The sequence below is a fragment of the Myiozetetes cayanensis genome, unplaced genomic scaffold (assembly GCF_022539395.1).
Source record: "Myiozetetes cayanensis isolate MyiCay16 unplaced genomic scaffold, myiCay2020 scf7, whole genome shotgun sequence".
Taxonomy (NCBI): Eukaryota; Metazoa; Chordata; class Aves; order Passeriformes; family Tyrannidae; genus Myiozetetes; species Myiozetetes cayanensis.
The window spans coordinates 39,531,847-39,547,420 of record NW_026087964.1 but is presented as its reverse complement, the minus strand read 5'-3'; the positions used below and the strand labels follow the sequence as shown (position 1 = coordinate 39,547,420).

Here is a 15,574-nt window from a genome sequence, read left to right as displayed (position 1 = left end):
GGACACGTGGACTGTTGCACCGTCCCTGGAAGTTTTTAAGATGAGGCTGGATGTGGCACTGAGTGCCATGATCTAGTAATCACAGGGGAGTTGGATCAAGGGTTGGACTTAATCTTCCAACCCAGCTAATTCTATGATTCTATGATCTATTCACCAGCTCCTTGTAGCGGTCAGCGAGTGACAAGAAAGGACCACTCTTGCTGGCTCCTGTCTCAGCACATACACAGCACTGCTTATGCACAACGCAGTTGCTCATGCAGAGGCATAGGCAACATGCAAGTAGAGACCTCTTTCTCTGCAGGGATCGTGTTACCTCTGGAAGCATAAAGTTCAATTCCTCTCATCCAGACAAGTATTTGCTTTGCCAGATGCTTTCTATGGATGAGTACAAAGACGTAAACAATGAAATATCCCTCTGTGCTACCAAGAATTTGAATGAGTTCTCCTAACAGGAAGTCTGTTACCTGACATGTCTTGAGTGGCACTCAGTTAAAATAAACCAACTTGGGGGCAGATTCTTAGTTGCAATATGGCTGGGTTTTGCCACCCTGCACTGCTGCACTTCTGGGCAATGACTGCAGTCAAGAAGAATTTTAAACAAGTCTAAATCAGGGCAGCCCTTAAGTTGTTTTATGGCTTGTGGAAGACAGCCCAGTCTGCAGGGGACCACACAACTGCAGGAGTACAGGAAGTGAAAAAATAGGCTGCTGTTAAAAACTTGGTGATTCTGAACATGTATGAGAGTAACTTCAAACTGCCTTAACCTGGAACCATCTATCTTCACTTATCCATTTGAAGAGTCAAGGAATTTAAGGCATCTTTGACAGTAAGAAAGAATTTGACTCTTTTTTCCCTGGGCCTTCATAGTGAGTAGCTTTGACAATGGGAGTTACAATACTTCACACTTATGGCGGTACAAGTAAGAAAGCATTGGTGGCTGGCTTCCTGCCGCTTTTTAATTGCATTCCAGAAACCATTTTTGCACCATCTGTGATCCTGTTGCAGTATCTACACGGGAATAAATATTACCTTCAGACTTCATTGTAGATAAGACCACACATGGCAGAAGGCATGAAGAAAAAGCTCCCTGGGGCCTTATTCACAAATGTGTCTGAGTCTCCTCCTTTCTCAGGTAACTAGCTTATCAGCTGCTGTAAGGGCAGCTCCCCCAATTCCTGCTCCCCACATAACTGAGGGCAGCAGGGATGCGCTCATTTACCCTACTGACAGAGGAGCTGAAAGAGATTTTTATGGTTAGCCCTCTGTAAAACATGAATATCCTTCCACACTCCCAGAAGAGAGATAAATTGGCTGTATAGCCCTTTTGCACTAGACCAGAACAACACAATAAAACAGCAACGCTTTGTCAGGGCTGGGGATGTGAACTGTGGTGCCTGGTTCAGGTGTTTCTCAGCAGCTTTCAATATAGTCTGTAAAGAAAATGCCTGCCTGGAGATGCAGCTACAAAGCCATCCATGGGAAGCACGTACCTCTCACATCACCCTTCTTCCCCTCACAGTGCTTTGATTTTAGTAATATGCCAAAGCACCAGACCTATCTCTATTCAGGCACAGCTTTTGCATGGAAATCTCTGTATAGTGGGCAGCTTTCTAGCTTGTTTTTCATCACAAATCTTGCAGGAGAAGAGCAGCAGTTTCAAAGACTTTTACAAGGAAGCCTCAGGGCTTCTTTGCTAGACTTCAATGGATATGTTTAGAGCATGGTATATGGAGGTTGAACTGCCTGACTCCCATTAACATTAATAGAGTCAGAAGGCTAAATGCCTGTGCACTACTCTGGTGACGAACCCTCTGTGTCTGGCAAGTAATATGCTGCCATTTCTAACTCCTTTCGGCTATGATGTTTCCTTCTTCAGGATCAGGGTGGCAAAACAAAGCAGAGACGGACAGCCTAGTTTCCTTCAGCTAAGACATTCTGAAAAGTAAAATAACTGTGGGGGTTCTGTCTCATTTTTAACGCAGAAGCTTCCACTTGCATATAAACTTCCTTACATATAACATATCAACAGCCTTACAAAAACTAATTTTAAAATCCCATAGCAAACAAACAACAAACTACTAACAACCTATTGGTCTAATATGAAAGAATAGCCAGCAGTTACACAGGATTCATTCTCAAACATGAGACTTTTGCACAGCTGAAGCAAGTAGCTAACTTAAATTTCAACCTGCATTAAGAAAAAAAAAAATCTTTCATTCCCTGTTTATGAACACCTGCAGTTTGTATCACACACATTTTCACTGGAAACAATCTGTTAAAACTGTAAAATTATTATAGTGTAGTCCCATAGTAGGTCACACTGCGGCAGTACCTTTGATCTCAGCCCCTGGGAAACATTTTTTCATGTGGGCAGCAGCAGCAGCTGTAAATACAATGTTAATACTGTTGGGGTATTAAATTTCCCTTTTATTTTGCTGGCTGAAGTCTGAGTGCTTATGCAGTACTACACTTCCCATACAACACACTTTCAAGTTTCTGAAGTTTCAAGATAATCTAGTAAATGGACTGTCTTAGATACTTTTACAGTGGTGTTACCAGTTTGGCGGGGTGGGAAGGACGTCTCTGTGTCTTTCAAATCTGGGAAAATATACTTTGGTTATAAATCTTAATCCCTCAACAACTTGATCCTCTCCTTCGCTGCCTCACAATTCACAACTTTTCTGCTTTAACCTGATTAGAAACAACCTGTTGGCTAAATTACTTGGTTACAACTAACAGATATCCTGTATGTTTGAGCTTTTCACATGTGTAGTCTTACTTTAATTAAAAAGAACCTCTCTTTTAAAAAGGTTCTCTTTGTCTCTGATGATTGTCCTATCACAACACTAAAATTCTAGATGGTGTACTGACCTTAACATGCAGAAATAGCAAAATGGTCTGGCCTTAGCTTGCCATCGTGCTGTGTAGCCTATCAGTCACCACACACCCATCTGAATTATACCTGAAGTCAATGGCATGAAGAGTGGATGATGCTCTGAGCAGTGTAAAGAAAGACTTGAGCTAGACTGATGCTGCTCTAATCCCTAAAATTTTATTCTGATGCAGTTGCTTTACAATAATGTCTTACTTGTTCAAGTTTTATACTGGGAAAGTTATAAACATTAGAGACTTCTTTTATCTTTCATGTACTGAGTCTACATCTTTAGTAAGAATGTTTATTAAACAACATTTTAATAAAATAAACAGCACACATATTTTGTTGAATGACAATTTACATTTATACATACATGTAGCAACATATCAGTAATTTAAGTGCTTTTTGCCTTTTGAGAACAAATACATTAAAATGTCTTAAGAAAAGTGATTCTACCAAATAGCATGCAAACACTTTGAAGTGTCAAAATTATCTTGATTTAGCCTCCTCTATTCACTGCTTTCAATTCTGAATGAACACACAAGCCACAAGACTTGTTCTACTTTGCATGCTCTGTACGCACTGCTGTCAAAGGAGCATAATAACATACATTTTTGTTCTTTTTCAAATACCACTGTAATAGACAGTTGTGTGCACACAAAGCTTTTTAAATGCATATTGCTGCAGTTTTGTGCCTTAGGGCAAATCTCATTTCATGCTCTTTGCTATCAGTATAGCTTGGGAATGCAAGGACTGAAGCCTACAGTCAGGGTCTAAATCCAGAAAAGATATAAAAGACCTGTTAGAAGGAAGCAGGGAGGAAAGGAGTGGGGGAGAAAGAGTGGCAAGCAGATGACTTCCTACCAAGGCAGATTCATCCCTTTCCTCTTCAACCTATGAGTCGCATTAGGTATCTAGTTAAGACTTACAACAGCCAGGAGGCTAACGTTCATGATTTTTTTTGTTAATCAGTCATTAGGTAAAGCTTTTAAATAACTACTAGCAAGGAGTAGAAGTCAGCCCTCTCCTTTTCCCAGGTAAGAGTTCTAACTGCCCCAGAACGCCTAAATAGCACGACTGTTCTGGCAAAAATTCTGTGCACACTCCTCCACACCTCCTCTCACTAACTAATAAGTACATATTCCTTTTAAATGCAGACTTTTCACAGAAGAAAACCATATTAGAATTTTACATGGAAGACTGGGGTGCAGGATGGGTGTAAAATCCTTCTGCTGGGAAGAGATTGAACCCACACTGGCTACTCATACTACTGTTGGAGGAATGAATGAAGACTCCCATCACCTCCTGCTGCGGCTGTACTTCAAGCACAGCCTGCACCATTAGTCATGCTAGGAGCATGCCAGCTGGATAGAGCCCCTCAGGTGAAACAGACCGAGGAATGCCTTGCTTATGAATCCAAATTAGGCTTAAATGTAAATTATGACTGGGTCACTCCACACTAAGCTAGTTGGGGGATGCCCAGGAAAAAAGAATTTAAAGCCTTCAGGAAATAGGGGGATTTTACATGAACGGGTGGCTGAAGACAGCTGCAGGTTCAGTTTGCAATCCCTCCAACCCAGCTCCACCTAACCCTCCTCCATCTGAGAATCTGGACAGCCATGTCAGTACGAAGGCTCAGAAAAATGCCTGACAACTAAAGAATTCATGTGGATCCAAAGTTATGTGGCTGCTGGGGGAATTATAAAGGCTGCAGTTTGGGACACAGAGTATTGGAGTAAGTATTAGGGAACTTTGTCCTTTCAGATTTGCCCTCTTGATTTTCAGCAGATTATTTATGTGGTGGAAAATCCTAGTAAAAGAAATTCAAAATTGTAGGGAGGAAATTTTCACATGACTTCAAATGACTTGAAGGAGAGAATTACACAATCACACTGCAAAAGATGGTGGTGGAGAAGAGAGCAACCTGTCAGAAATGAACCAAGAATGGAAAGAAAGGACAACCTAAAGGACAGGCAGGCAGGTACCAGCTCTTCTTTGAGGGGAAGGGTGGGGAAGAGAGTTTCCAGTCAACTGCTCTAAAAAGAGCACATTGCACAAAGGGCTCAATATGAATGTATCACAGCCGCCAGTGGCTCAAAACTGTTTGCACTGAGGAAGGTGGCTCTTGGGCCACTCTGCACTTTGGCTCTGGGTCACAACTGCAAGTACCTTTAACTGTGCTGGTGAAGAAAACTGTATAAGGATGGACATGCCTCCTGAAGTCTAACAGGAGCACATATCTGTGCATCCTTGACACCAAATCAGTTAAGGATGGAACCCATCAAGAAGTAAAAGAGGAGAGATACCTCTTTGTAACTTGGAGAACCATCCTGCCTTTCATATCAAATAGTCTAAGGCTCCCACCTCAGAAACTGCTCAGGTTATCTCCCAAGAAAAAACTCCCATTCCCTAACCACTTTTGTTTTACATACACCTATACAGTTTCACAGAGGAAGGAAATATATATTAATAGAAATCATTCTCAAATAGCTACTATCAGTGACACGAGGATACATTTGCTATGGTAGATTTAGCCTATGATAAGGGCATGTTCTTTGAGTACAATTACAATATTTCTCACTCCTGTTGCTATACTAGATAGAAAGAGAAGAAATGGTATGCTATTTACTGTATACGAATCAATAAACCACATTTTATATACTGTGCAAAACCCCTTTTGCCAGAGTAAGTATTTATAGGTGCGTGACTTTAAAATATTGCTCTGCTGTTTAGTAAAGAGCTTCTTCTGCAGTTTAGAAATATGAATTCTGGTCAAAAAGTATCTAGGAGTCTTTTTTCCTTTCCTACAGAATCCTGGTGTCTGAGTTGGAACATTATGGGTGGTGGGTCTGGATGGGTGGCCTACTAGATGAGTGAAAACCTGCCTGGGCCCTGAGGCTCAAAGGGTGGGTGGTTAATGGTACATGCTCTACCTGGAGGCCAGCTGTGATTTTTTCAGGACCTCTTTTGTCTAACATCTTTTTCAGTGACCTGGAGGAGAGGTTGGAGTTCACCTTCATTGAACTTTCAGGTGACACCTAGTTGGTGCACGCAGCCAGTCTGCTTGAAGCCATGGCTGCCATCCAGAAGCGCCTAGGCAGGCTGGAGGGATGGAATGGCAGGAACTGCAAGAAGAAAAGCAAAGACAAATGCAAAGTTGTGCACTTTGAATGTCTGAAATCCTTGCACTGGTACAGGCTGTGGAGCAGCTCCATTGAGAAGACACTGGTGGACCATAACCTGAAGATAAACACGCCCTGGCAGTAATGAAGGGTAGTCACCTTTGGGGCTGTATCATCAAGAAAATACATGGTGGCAAGGAAGATGTCTATTGCCTTTACTTAGCAGTTGTTGATTGTATCTAGGATACTGTGTCCAGTTTAAGGTCTCTTGACCAGTAAGAGAAGACACTGAGAAACTGGAGCAAGTTCAGTGGAGGGTTGCCAAGACAGCTGGGACAGGTGTGCAGGAGTCCTGTGAGAAGGGGCTGAGGTTTGTTCATCTGGGAGAAGGGATGGCTCTTCAGGGGGACCTAACAGGAACCGCCAGTGACCATGGTAAATTTAGCATGAAGACACAGCCACAACAGCCAATGGCGAGAGACAACAGACAAACTAAAGCAGAGGAGGTCCCACTGGAAATAGGAAAGTACTTGTTTACTGTTATGGCAGTCCAGCAGTGGAACAGGCTGCCCAAGGAACCTGTGCAGTTTTCAGCCTTGGAGGCTTTCAAGACCCAACCAGATCAAGCCCTGAGCAGCATGGGCTGACCTCAGGACTGACTCTGCTTTGAGCAGCACATTGGACTAGAAACCTCCTGAGGCCTTTTCCAACCTGAATTAACCTATGATTCATTATATGTTTTAAGACCTTTCCTGGAGCTTTCTAATCACTACCTTCTTTAACTCTCTTTTCTTTAGCATGAAAATCTTTTAAACTATTTCTAAAAGTACCTCCCTCAAAATAACTGTTCTATTCTAGGTAAGTACTGTCATTATATTTATATATTTAAATTCTGAATACTGCAGCTTATTTTAAAGGCCTCTTCATAAAATAATGAAAGCAAGAGCAAGCTTTTTAAAATTTAATCTAGATGAGCTATGTAGGAATGAATTAATGCCTAAGGATATGCTGTCATATTTAAATGTAGAAAAGTATAATTACAAGAGCTACAAGTATGAAACTGAGCTTCTTAGAGGAATTAAGACTTGTTTAAGAAAAATAAAAGGAATTGTAAATGTCTGTGTGACTTAAGTTTCCTTCTTTTGTTACTATGGTTACAATAAAGAATTACCAAAGGAGAGAACTGGACTGGTACTGTATTAAAGATTAAGAGTGCTAATTAGTATTCTTCTTCTATTTCTTTGATAGCCACATAATCCAGAGCCATTTATTCTAAATCACTTAACTTTGAATACATTTTAGCATTGTTTTGCAAGTAAATGCCAACTCTATTTATTACAGTTTTGTCTGTATTTAATAAAAAGACCCATTTCAATTACCGTATTTTTGAAGTCTAGACTTCTCCATTTTTTTAAATAGTCCAGACAGCCATTTATTATCAGCTTTTTAGTGATATTATTTTCTTTTGCACAAATGTATTACATACTATGTTTCCTTTGGTATATAATCGTTAATGTGGTACGTCTACACTTTCAGCCAGACAAAATTGTATGTGTGTTTGAACATAAGTTTTCTCTATCCAAAAAATAACACTTTTAAATTGAAACACATCCAGATTTTATACCATATTAATTGCATGTTTTTATAATATTTTTCTAACATTTTAAAAATACCTTTGATGCCAAGCTGTCTATTTTGTACTTGAAAACTTACACGCTGCTTTTTTAATCTGAACACCTATGTTCCTGTCTCATTTTGTAATTTGAGTTTGCAAGATATACATGCACAAATTAAACCAAAAGCATGCAATGCTGTTTACAAATAAAAACAAAAGAGAGTAGAAATAAGATAATTTTTGTGGGCACAATTACTTATTTAAATGTTAAACCATTTAGTGTAAAAAACCATTATATGGAAAAATCAAGAGGAGAGTTATTTCTGTGAGTTAGGCATGATCTTGGTTTCAGATTTTGATTCATTCTTGGATCTGTCACAGACTTGGTAAGGGACAAAACTATCTAATCTCCTTTCTGCCTGAGGTAGTGGATCCTAAAGCTGATCTGCCTGCTGGCGGCCTCAGTCCTGCCGTTCTCCCAGTCTTAGCTCTGACCCCAGCTGAGGCATTTCAGTATGAAAAGCTGTATGAAAGGGTTTGTTCTCCCCTCTCTGCTTTTCAGGTTATATAGATTTAAGGCACAGAAACCGACCAAATAAATGCTGGAGAAGCATTTGAGTTAGTGTGAAGAGAGGATTGCTAGTTTGCCAGCAAAGACAAAACAGGAATGGCTACTGCCCTGTGAGACATAGTTACATCGCATGGGACAGCAGCTTCATTTTCTCTACCTATAATATTGCTTTAGTGTTGGTTCCCCTTTCTTTTCTTCTTATTTATACTTATTTTTTACCTGTAACTTTTAATTTTTCTAGCAGTGAGACAGATTTGGGAACAAATATTAGCTAGATGTAACGACCAAATGCATAAAACTTGTAAAAGAAAGACGTTAGAGGGAGCAAAAGGAAGCAACATATGGATTTCTGCCAATAATGTGTTATAATTAAAGGCTTCTGGGAATGTGTTTCAGCAAATGCATAAGAGTATCATAAATATTTGAAAGCACTGGAGGACAGTTATATTCTTGCTCTTCAGCTTTACTATTAGTAGTTATTTTAATAGATACATTAATAGCACAGTCTGCAATAACAAGATCAAGCAAACCACTGGGGCTTCCTTGAAAATTTTAACGATGCAAAGGGGTCACTGATGCTTGGCCACATTTTCATCACAAAGTGATTTGTTTGCTGTTGTGCCTTGTCTGGAAAGAATATTCTGCTCCAGAAATGGTAAATTGGACAAGATTACTGCTTACTATTTGAACAGACAATAATTTATTTGTCTGTGTCTGGGTGATGGTAACTTTTTTTTTCCAAAGCAAAAGGAACAATTGAGGATTTGACTGGAAAAAGGGCCAGACTATCTTGAAATAAGTTAAGGGTTAGAAAATCTCTTGAGGGGAAAGAATTGGAAAATATTTAAATCTGAACAAAATCCCACTGGTTCCCAAGAAAAAATAGGACAGAAGATACTCTTATATTTCCTTTTTTTCAAACAGTCTGGGAATACCAGATATGAGGGAGGACAACACTACTGATCATGTGTCTTAGCAGAATGCTAGCTTTTTAACACAGGGTGGATAGGTGCAATTCTTAGATATCCCAAACCTATGGACATGGAGGTGCATAGCATGTGTGACATGAGAATAATTCTTAGCAATGCTCATCCACCTTCAAGAGCTCACTGAAGTAATTGAACAGCAAGGAGGCACACCTCACTTCTCTGCATGAGTGGACAAGTTAAAGATCTGTGTGAAAATGTGGGCAGATAACACAGGGGTCAGTCTGTGTATCTTCCAGAAAGCAACACAAGCCAGCTAAACTCCCTCACAACAAGAGAGTCCTTGCAAATTTCAATGCTGGATATAAAAACACATTTAAATAATTTTTAAGTAACCGTCTTCAAAAACTTAAACAGGCATTTCATGCACATAAGGAGGTCTCATTGACTGTACTAGAACTACTCATGTCAAGCTGAGCCCATCTGTAACTCTGTAGAAGAAAGTTCTTGGCATGTACATGAAAAGTACCAGTGACACCGAGCTGCTGATAGTGGAGCTCTTGAAGAAACTCAGATCAAAACTGAGCTTTAGAAGAAATCCACAGGGGAAAGGATTGGTGATCAAATGCCATACCACCCAGCTGCTACCAACAGATGGTTAGCAGTCCTGACACACAAAGCAGGTCTTAAAATACTACAGTGAGAACTAGGGGCAGTAAAGGGAATACAGGTAGCAAAAACATGGAACCAAAGTGACAGGGAAAGTGCTATGATGTTTCTCATGAGAAGCAATGACCTCATATGAGAGGGGTTGTTTTCATTCCTTCACAATTTGCCAGTAACTAACAAAAACAGGAAAAATCAACACTTGGTACAAAAGACAGGTACTTCTGCAGTATCAATCACTCAGCATGCAGACGGAAATATCAAAAGAGGAGGACACAGAGTAGAAAACTGAAAAATATTCTTCCATTAATAATGGCTTTGTAGAGCTAACAGAGTGCAAAAATTCTGCAATATAAAGAAGTTCACCAAAACCCATATGTAACTCTCACAAGGAACTTAAAACAGACCTGTGAAGTTTAATGTCAGTGGCAACTTTTGAAGAGAACAGATAAATATATTAATAAAGCATTAGAACTGAGATCCTTAGGGAGCTTATACAACAAATTAAGATGAATTCATTGTTAGTGGCACCATTATCAACACTCCTGTGTGCAGGGTCAAAGCACAGCCTCTGTCAGAAGACAGCAAGCAGATCTAGACCTGATCTCTTTTGAAAACAGCCTTCTTTGAACAAGCCTTGCCAACATCAGTAATGCTCACAATTAAAGTACTACATTTATTACCACCACGTGACAACCCTGCCTCACTGTCTTATGAAAACCTACCCTATGAAAAACAAAATGTAAAAAGTAGTGGAACTTACTAAAATATTTGAATTATTTTAAGGTCCATGTAAGACTTTCCTATTAATTTCGTGTGCAGGATGCTCAGGTGTTGGAAGGATTAGCTACAATAAAAAACTCAAACAGTTACAGATAAACTTAATTTCAGTAACTTAAAATATAACACTACCGTCACCACCCCGACAAAAATAATTCTGATAAATTTCAAAGTAAAAAACAGACGTAAAAACAGAAGGATGCTATGAGTCATCCAATGATGCATCTCACCTTAAAGGGATATGAATAATTGTTACTTCAACAACCAAACATTCAGTCTTAATTTGATGCTATTGTTGGAAATGAAATGGCACACAAGCAGAAACATAGTATAGTAATTGTTATGTGGAATTTATTACTTCTATCATATATTGATGTTCTCTAGAACAGAATTTCAAGAAACTGCAGTGCAGATCCTGTGCTCTTCATCCAATTTCCTCAAACCCATGTAAACCTTTAAATAGAACTGTGGGGGGAATATTCACATCTAATGCGTGCTGATTGTGGTTATGAATGAATCAGATATTCCACTAAGTCTTTGGTGTAGGTGGGATTGTCAATGCCTGAGTTGCAAATTGAAACACTGCAGTAAGAAAAAACAGTTTTCTCTGGTCTAATGACTTGGATAGAAAAAAGCCATTGGTATGGCACTGATGTATCACGTAGGTGCAGCAGAATCTAATCATAACTAAGAAACATTAAAGCATTTTTTCACTCCTGATGCTAGAAGCTTTTACAATAAGGTTTTTCTCTTCTCCAATTTTTTTCTCCCCTAAGGAGTGATTAAAAATAGGGTGAGAATAAAAGATATCAAATAATCAATCATAACTTGATATAAAAATCTTCTTTGCAAATAGAGTTTTCATAATTCCAATCTTTTCACAACATAATTGAACTCATCTAAAAAGAAAACTCAAAACAACAACAAAAAAAACCCAACCAACCAAACAAAAACCCTACTATTTCCTTCATTTCTCTTAAGGCTTGTCCCATATCTTATTTCTCAGTAGCTTTTCCATTTTAAATTGAAAAAATATATCACATAGATAAGCAGTAAATGTAAATAAATCAAATATAAATACTAAAAGCTTTATTTCATTATCACAATTACAACATAAATTATGTGCATGATTTTCAGTACTGGTCTATTCTGATTTCTTACCATAGGAATTTCACTTTTTTGGACATAAAATTTTAGGGGAGTGATAAAAACTTCCACAAACCACATTCACATGCATTTCATTTAAGTAATCTTTTCAGCTACTACCTTACTGAATGCCTCTTAAAATTTGTAAATGTTCACTGATCATATCAATTATTAATATGTAAGATACAAGCATAAATTTTTTACTGTTATTTAAGCTTTCTCTAAGTTGTGTTGAGGTGTCAATCTCCACTGTCTCCTTAAACTCATAGTTTTCTCTTCAAAACAAGACAAACATAAATAAAAAGAGAATCTGACATATGCATTATTCAGCCAGCTTCCTGTGTGATTTTTCCCTTTAAGTGGTTCACTGAAATATGCTCCACAGGGCATAGGAAGGTTATAGCACCTAGACAAAGGAAATACATTTCTTAATAACTATTATTTCTTTCCTGAACTTCCCACTGAAACCTTTCTTCACCTGAAACAGTTTGCATTTCTAGATTCTAGATTACCTATGAACTTCCTAAAATACAGACAGATGAGCAATCAGTCTTGAGAATTCTGACAGTACAGTACTTGGACAAGACAAAGATACAAGACATCAGTGACTCAGTCTCTGAAGAGGCCTTGTCTTCAGTATCTTGAAGGGTGGTCTAAGACCCCAGGACTGGAATGAAAAACTCATCCAGGAGTTTTACTCTTTTTAAAATATACAAGGCTCCAAAAATTCGCCCACTGAATCTTTAGAAGAGAACCTTAGTTCTTTAATACCTTGAGGTAATGCAAAGAGAAGATATGGCATACGTTTTCTCAGGAGGTGCTTTTACTGATAAACTTTAGAAAATAGGGGAGAAAATAAGAGGTCTTGGCAAAAGTTTAAGGGTAACATACAACCAAAACAAAGTATTCCGCAAAGCACTGACTTAGCACATGCTAACCCATACAGCTTAGCAAAATCCAACCCATTTGGTCTCAAGTTACTTAAAAAATTAAGAAAGGAGTAAAGAAAGGGAAGGAGGAGTAAGAAGAGAGAGGAAGGAGAGAAAGAAATTATTAAGCAGCTACCACCAGAGAGTCCTGTGCAAGTCCAGCTCCTAGGAGGCCAGGTGACAGGTCTCAAGCAAAGATGGAGCCACGTGTTGCTGGTTTTATGTGCTTTGGCCCCTTGTGACCACTCCTCCCAGTCAAGACTTCTGGGCCACTGGCCACTCTGGGGCTCCAGGGCAGGATGAGAAGTGGTGTTCCCACTGTGTCAGCCAATCTAAGGCTGGGTTAGGGGTTCCAGGGTGTAGTATAGACCGTGTTCCTGGGCTGCTTTTGACTGACAGCTGCTCTACAGTCACCCAGTAAGTCTTGAGAGACTGGGGTGTTTGGAAAAGGCATGACTTCACTGATGAGAAATTCAACTTGTCCCTTCCCCCCCCCCCACACACACACTTGAGTTGTTCTGAGACAATATAATAATCCAGAGTCTCACAGGTACCATTGTAATATCCCTGTAATTATTAATAAATTGAATACAAATTGTGTGACCTTCAAGCCTTAGCACATGCTAAACCAAGAATCTGCATATTTTACAACTGCTCCCTGAAATTTAAGGACTATAATATTAACAATCAAAAAAAAAAGGAAGGTGTACATATGCCCATGGAAATATACTTGCTGGATATCCTGGTGGTTATTATTTCTTGACAGTGCAATCATATCATGCATATTACTTGTGGTGTATTTTCATTGTTCAGTTAATATGCCTGCACATGTAGATGGGAAAGGGATGCGCATCATGGAATGGTGAAAGGAACACTGTATGTGCCAAGTCGAACAAATGCAAGAGCTATTCAGTGAGCTAAAGATGGCCTGCATGTACAACTCATAAATTATTGGCTGTCTGTCCCTAATTAAATACAGCCAGCTCTCTCAGCTTGGAGTTGAAGGTTTGAATTGCCTCAGTATTAAACCAATCATTTAGACATCTATACCTTCTTCCCTCTTTTACATTTAGGATAGAAGAAGAACGTTATTTATAGCTCAGTACTCCCTGAGTCATTTCTTGGAATAACTGCTAAAAAGGGGATCCTGAGAATTAAAAGCAGCAAGAAAGGACACTTCCCTCATCTCCCTTCTTTGTACAAAATTAGTCATTCCACATGATTAACAGCCAAAAAATAGCAGAATTCCCACTGGAGAGAGAAAATTATGATGGTCTTCCTTAGGACAACTTGTTGCACTGTCACCAATGCTGCATTTAGCATCAGTGCCCTCCCCTTGTCTTCTGATAGGGCTGTCACCAGAGCCATAACATACTTTTAGGTCCATTAAAGAGCTTCCAAACAGTTTCAGCCTAATATTTTGCCTTGTCCACCTGACATATCTGATTCCAGCTAGATGGTTTAATTACTTCAAGGTCACCCAACACTTGCAGAAAAAGAGTTAGAGCTAGAGTTTTTGTGAAGTATTCATCATAAGTTCACAGTTTCTTAGCAAAATTTTCTGATGTAACTATATACTCATACAAGAACAATAAAACCTGTCCACCTTGATCTTTATGATAGTATTTGAGAGATACCTGAAAGTTTTTTCAAATTTTCTGTGAGAATTTAGGTTTTCTATTCTTATAGAAATACATATACAATACAACATGATACAGCCTCTCCTCCAGTCTGCTTCAATAGGGCAACTGAAAAGAATCTACAGAAAAATAGGAGAAAATCAAAATATTTGATTCAGTCTCTTTCCTGTGATGCCAAGTAAAGGATATGTTAATTAAGGTCTTCTATGATTTTCTGCAGACAAGATAAGAATTAGTTGCTTCTAGCAAGTGACTGATGCAAAACACAAGAGGTTAAGGTCTCCATGGGACTGATATGTGGGAGTTGCTTTTACATATAGTGAAATTCTTTTTGAGTGAAAATACATATAAACCCTTTAACAAAGTGGTACATTATGACCTGTACAAGAAAAAGGGCTCACAGATGAAACTTATTAGATTTAGAAAGGAATAAAATATTAGAAACATGGTTCAGGCATCACATATTTGTGAGATAGATCAAAAGGTGCTATTTAGAGAAGGCTTTTGTATCTACTTTTTCCAAAAAACTAACAATAAGATTATATCAAATTGATCTTCTTTTCCAAACAAAGACAACTTCAAACAAATCAAGTTACAGTGAAGTCTCACCCTCTGGAGAAAAGGAGAATATTCCTGGTAAAAAAAAAAAAAAAAAGTAACACTCCAAAACATATACCACTCTTAAGAGATAAGAGCTGTGAGGAGTTTGTGTGATAGTCTAGTTATTCTTTACTTCATTTGCTTTCCAGAGACTCCATAGTCTATAAAAGGACTGGAAATTCCTATAATGAACACTATAATGGAATTTATTATGCCAGCAGAATTAAGCCTGTGTCAACACTTCCATTATAAAACCTTGGTTTTAAGAATTTGTAACTTGTCTCTATAAATACTGCATGCCCCACTGTTTAAGTCAAAATCTTATTGTCTCACAGCATTGCAATGATATTACTGATTTTAAAAAAACAAAGGTCTTGATTAACAAAGATGAAACAGGAAAATAATCTTATTACTTTATCACTAAACTGTTTTCTTTTTGCAAAAGTGTGTCTGAATTTTAAAACATTTAACACTGTTTTGGGGTTTTGGTTTGACTTGTTTCCCTTTATACTTTAATGGACCACCACTAAGATTCTTTCTGTGAAGAAAATTAAGTTGGGGGTTTTTTGTTGGTTTTTTTACCCACCAAATCCATGTCTGTTATGAAATTATTTTTTGGTCCCATTTTGAAAAATAAGACTCTACAATTTTTGGGGGAGATGAAGGAGAAAACAGTCCTCATACATCTGCAAAAGCAGATTAAA

General features: G+C 38.5%; 1 long non-coding RNA gene across 2 annotated transcripts in view; it reads left to right on the top strand.

The window, feature by feature from the left end:
• Window positions 1-7,376, top strand: part of LOC126651999 (uncharacterized) — a 109,263-nt gene extending 101,887 nt beyond the window's left edge. For both annotated transcript variants that reach the window (XR_007631847.1, XR_007631846.1), the window contains one exon: window positions 5,863-7,376. This is a non-coding gene — a long non-coding RNA (uncharacterized LOC126651999). The remainder of the gene's footprint in view (window positions 1-5,862) is intronic.
• Window positions 7,377-15,574: the final 8,198 nt, after the last annotated feature.